Source organism: Aristolochia californica, unplaced genomic scaffold (genome assembly GCF_029961685.1).
Source record: "Aristolochia californica isolate CCGP_79_NKW_82.1479 unplaced genomic scaffold, dmAriCali1.0.hap1 SCAF_12, whole genome shotgun sequence".
NCBI classification, from domain to species: Eukaryota; Viridiplantae; Streptophyta; class Magnoliopsida; order Piperales; family Aristolochiaceae; genus Aristolochia; species Aristolochia californica.
The window spans coordinates 29,161,805-29,167,739 of record NW_027181793.1 but is presented as its reverse complement, the minus strand read 5'-3'; the positions used below and the strand labels follow the sequence as shown (position 1 = coordinate 29,167,739).

At 38.0% G+C, this 5,935-nt stretch overlaps 1 pseudogene; it reads left to right on the top strand.

Annotated features, from left to right (window-relative positions):
* Positions 1-313: 313 nt before the first annotated feature.
* Positions 314-1,615, top strand: LOC137946846 (protein NDL1-like; annotated as a pseudogene).
* Positions 1,616-5,935: the final 4,320 nt, after the last annotated feature.

The window sequence follows — 5,935 nt, the reverse complement described above, 5'->3', positions numbered from 1 at the left end:
AGATACTTTCCTCAAATTGAGTAGCAACAATAAGGAAACTTCCCAACGTCTTAGCAAAGGAAAGATGAATCTTGAATTGGTAATTGAATATCAGAAGTAGGAAGTTTATCATAGGTAAGTTTCAGGAAATTGAAGTCACAGAATATTTTGTGTGTAATACTTTCCAGATTCTTCTGATGAAAAATCAGAAACTTGCCTTGAATCGTACTTGCCTTAAATACAAACTGCCTTTAATAGAGCTTATCTTAGCTAGATTACTAGCCAGAAAGGAGCAGCTTTACATATTTCTCTTTGCAGGCTTGATGTTGTTATGTGCTGGGGGGTCACAATGGGTTCCTTACACTCTTTGCAGTATGTCCTTGTTAGAAGATTTGTTTTGTTAGTGTGGTTGATCATTCTTCTGATCAACTATGATTTTATATTTGTTGAGTTCTTATTGTACTGCTGGTTGCATATGAAATATAGGGAGCGAGTTAAAGGATTGATGCTTGTTTCCCCTGTATGCAAAGCACCCTCATGGATTGAGTGGCTATACAACAAGGTTTTCTTGGATCCTTTCTTGATCTTGTATTCAAATTTACTATACGCGTCCAAATAATATTGATAGATAATTTTTGGAATATATGCAGCTGATGTCCAGTGTCCTGTATTACTATGGGATGTGTAGCATGGTCAAGGAAATGTTGCTTCAGAGGTATGTCAGTAAGGTAATTCTGAGTGGTCTTGTAGTTACAGTTACTTGCTCGGGGGTCACTTTTTTTTTTTTTGAAACTCATTGGTTAAGTTAACTTATGATGCCCTTTTTGATCATGTGCTGCAGGAAGTGCGTGGGAGTGCACAAGTTTCTGAATCAGATATTGTATTAGCATGTAGAAGTGTGAGTGATTTTGCTCTTATCCTACGGTAAATACACGTGCCTTCTTTTTCCATGTGCAAAGAAGGACGATCCCTTCCTGATGGCAATGTGACTTTTAATTTTTCCCTGCAGTTAGTTAATGAGAGGCAGAGTGCAAATGTTTTGAGGTTCCTTGAGGCCATCAATGGGTAAGTCTTGGTTATCTTTTTGAAGTTTCTAATTCTAGGATTTGGTCTACAGGTGCTATAGTTAGAATCAGTTAAACTGCTAACACTTGGGAATTGTTGTAGGAGACCCGACAATAAAGATGAATTGAGAAGACTACAGTGCTGGGCACTCATATTTGGTGGTGATAATTCACCTTTTCATTCTGAGGTCATGCACATGACCTATAAACTCAACAGAAGATTCAGCGCATTGGTGGAGGTAATTAAAAAGATAGTATATATATAGTGACCATGTAAACAACATTCTTGAGAATTTTTTTTTTTTTTTTTTTTTGTGATGCTTTCAGGTTCAAGCGTGTGGTTCCATGGTTACAAAGGAGCAGCCCCCCATGCAATGGTGACACCAATTGAATATTTTCTCATGGGTTATGGTTGGTATCGGCCATGCCAGCTTAATTGTGGCCCACCTAGTCCTTTGAGCGGTTCATGTTTTTCACCAGAACTTTTTTTGCCAAAAAGTATGGGCTTGAAGCTTAAGCCAATTAAGACTTGTGTTTCATTTCAAGCAGGACAATGCAGAGGAGAGATTTAGCTCCATTATTATCATGCATAAAAAGAGTAAATTGTTCTCTTAATATGCCAGATTCCGAGTGTTGGGTGGGGGATGACACCGGGGATGAGGCATTCTCGAAGCAGGTGGGTTAGGATGGGGTGGTTGTAGATACTAGGGATAAGAAATCGAAATACTTTAGAGGCAAGATTCTATTCGGCTAATTTGTCCTCAGTTGATCTATCAGTAAATTATCAATTTTACAGATAGGTCAATTGAGTACAAATGAATCAAATAGAATTTTGCCTCTAAAGTATTTTGACCTTTTGTCCCTAGTATCTACTACCACCCCATCCTAACCCACTTGCTTCGAGAATGCCTCATCCCCAGTGTCATCCCCTACCCAACATTTGGAATTCGGCATATTAAGAGAACAATTTACGCTTTATATGCATGACAATAATGAACCTAAATCTCTCCTTTGCGTTGTCATGCTTGAAATGAAACACGAGTCTTAAGTGGCTTAAGCTTCAAGCCTATGCTTTCTGGCAAAAAAAAATCAGGTGAAATGCATGAACCGCTCAAAGGACTAGGTGGGCTGCCATTAAGCTGGCTTGAATGATACAAACCATAATCCATGAGAAAATATTTGATCGGTATCACCATTGCATGGGGCTGCTCCTCTGTAACCATGGAACCACACGCTTGAACTTGAAAGCATCACTTTGGCCAATTCTTTGACTGATAAATTGGCAAAATTCAGAACCTCCCAACAATCTCTCATTGTTTGGAAGACTTGCCCTCTTTTAATCTCCTCGTTTGAGTTCTCTTAATAAAATTCAGCATAATTTCAAATAAAAAATAAAAAAAACTTGAAAGTATTACAAAAAAAAAATCTCACGAATGTTGTTTACTTGGTCACTATATATACTCTATCCATTTGTAATGTCAGGTCTCCTACAACAATTCCCTAGTGTTATCAGTTCAACTGATTCTAATTATAGCTCCTGTAGCACGTGATAAAAAAGGGTATCATAAGCTAACTAAACCATTGAATTTCAAAAACAAAAAAGTGACCCCCGAGCAAGTAACTGTAACTAAAAGACCACTCAGAATTACCTTATTGACATACCTCTGAAGCAACATTTCCTTGACCATGCTACACATCCCATAGTAATATAGGACACTGGACACCTGGTGCTCATATTTCAAAAATTATCTATCAATCTTGTTGGACGCATATAGTAAATTTGAATACAAGATCAAGAAATGATCCAAGAAAACCTTGTTGTATAGCCACTCAGTCCATGAGGGTGCTTAGCATAAAGGGGAAACAAGCATCGATCCTTTAACCCGCTCCCTATATTTCATATGCAACCAGCAGTACAATAAGAACTCAATAAATATAAAACCATAGTTGATCAGAAGAATGACCACCCACTCTAAGAAAACAAATCTTCTAACAATAACATACTGCAAAGAGTATAAGGAACCCACTGTGACCCCCAAGCACATAACAGCATCAAGCCATCAAAGAGAAATAAGCAAGAGCCAATGTAAACTGCTCCTTTCTGTCTAGTAATCTAGCTAAGACAAGTTCTACTAAAGGCAGGTTGATTTTAAGGCAAGTACGATTCAAGGCAAATTTCTGCTTTTTCATCAGAAGAATCTAGAAAGTATGACACACAAAATATTTTGAGGCTTCAATTTCTTGAAACTTTCCAGATTCTTCTAATGAAAAAATCGTTGTTCAGTTCAATTTGTTATAGAAAGAACACAGTCTGGTTAATTATGAAAAGGAAAACTATACCGGGCAAGAACCGAGAAGCAAGAAGAAGCGCAATCTATTTCTCGCGATACCTTGGTGATAGATGCACCGAGATCATCCTTGTAACGATTCAGGGTGTGGGCTAGACACGCTTTGATCTCGTCTCTGACGTACCTATATGTGATCACCAGAGAAACAAGAAGCTGTGCAGGAGGGTGCAATTCGTTAATTCAAACTGCATTACTGCAAATTTGGGTTTTTAGTACATGAGAAAATTCTTGCCTTGTGAGTATCTCCCGAGGAGTGAGCATCAACATCTCTTCCTCCACAGAATGCTGATAATGCAACTGGTTGTATAGGTTTATTGATGGATCTCGGTTCTTTTATTTTTTAATTTTCTGGTACCTGTAGTGTAACTTACTGGGTTTTCTTCGCGACTTGTGTTTAGTATTTACATTTCTTCATGTCTTTGACAATTTTTATTGTGTGAAGCTTTTTTATTAGAATCTTCAGTACCTGCTTTATTTTGATTACGTTAATCAATTTGTCTTATATACTTATGTTCTTCAACTTGGTTATGATTCTTGACGTGAAAAATGCCTATTGTGGTGAGCATATCTGGTATTGGTTTTGATTCCGTAGCATGGAAAGATCTGAGAGAGAATTTTTATTTTCAATTCCCCTTGCAGTCTTTTACCTTTTAATATGTAACCCATATAACTATACACAAGTATTAGTAATTAGACGTTCTAAGTAGCTAGAGTAATAATAATCGCAAAAAAAAGGAAAAATCAAACATGAAAATACAATAAAATTTATACAGGTTCCCCGTAAGGTGAGACTGTGTCCAAGAAATCATAGGTGTTTTTTCTGTAACCTCTCTCGACCACAACTGATCATCTTACTCCAAGTTATAACACCCTAACAACGGCGTTCTTAAATATAAAAAGAAAATTAAGACAACCGAATTACAAATGTGAAATTTTTAAACTATCTTTAATAAAATAACAATAGATATATCATCGACCTTTCGGGGACTCCACCTGTCCCCCGAAAAGGCGAATGCAGGTGTCATAAACCACAAGTTCCCCACATGCCAAGGCTTAACTCCCACATCCAAAGTCTAAAAGATATCCGGGACGAAAATAAATGTGTAACCGATGGGAAGTTGAAGTTAACTCCCTCACAAGCTTTACGCAACCCAAACCTACAATATCTTTTAGGTGGAGGCTTTCTAATTTTAATTTCCTCACGTGTCCTCGGATCAGGATGTAGCAAGTTATCTCTTCGTTGAGGAAGTTTGAAAGTGTGTTTTATTTTCAATTACGAATGCAATTCTAATTTCTAGGTTTTTATGAGAGTATTAATATCTTCATTTCTTAGAAAAATACAATAAAATTCAATGAAAAATTGGTCTAATAGATCTTTAACTCAAGACCCGATCAAAATTGGATTAACTAATTAGGATTTATTGGTTATCCAATAGCTGACCTTGTCCATGAAATTCCTTATGGCTTCTTCCCCTTCTCATTTACGATTCTGGGTGGGGCAGGCTTAGAAAACTGTCCCAGAGGATCTCATTGTTATGTGAAGATGACACTTTCTCCCGCTTTTAAGAAAGAAAAAGGATTGGGTGGAGCCCTCCTCTCTCCTGTCTTAAATTTTTATAATAATTAATTTTATAAAATTGTTTCAAATTTTTTATAATAAAGATTCTAAATCTTTGGCCAAAAAATTCCCTCTAATCGATTAAATAAAGCAATTGACTACTCCTCATGTGTTGAAGTTTCTAATTGTTTTATATAATCTATTACAATGGGCTTTTAGTCTAAAATTTTTAAACTGTCACTTTAGAAAAAAATTGAAGAATCGTGTTGAAGTTTTAAAAAAAATTGGATTTAGGATCTATTGATAAAGAACCCCGATCAAAGTGGTGAAGGATGAGAGGAAGAAGAATAAGAAAAGAAAAGAGAAGAAGAAAGAACAACTAGAGAGAGCTTAGGAAAAGACGGAATAGGCTAGGGACTAATTTATGAAAAGATAAGAGACTTAATACTCTACCCCACAGAGTTTCTTTGGGGGGGTTAATCCACAATGAAGTGGAATGAATTCCCCCCGCATTATCTAATTCATTAAAAAATGGCGTTAGTGTAAAAAGACTTGAATTAAAGTGAGATAACACCATTTCATTTGCTCAGACAAAAACGGGAGAAAGTTGTTTCCTACCTATTTTGCGAATCATCGGCTTTCCATGTGCGACGCGCGTTGCTTCTCCCCCCCCCCCCCCCCCCCCCCCCCCCCCCCCTCCCTGCTATTCTCCTCTGCCTTCGTCTCCCGACGATCTCTGCTCCCTCTGCGATCCTTCAGCAAAGTGTTTTTTTTTCTCCTCCCTCTTCCCCCACCCCCGTCGGCCTTCTTCCCTCTTAACCTCCGTCGCAAAACATGGGAGGCTACTCTTCCCCCCCCCCCTTCCTGTTGGCCTTCCACCCTCCTCTCGGCTTCCCTCTCCACTCCCTCTCGACCTCCGTCGCAGAGCACGTGAGGTTGAGCCTCTCAGTCTTCCAACTTCTCTTCTCTCTCGGCCTCCCTCTTTT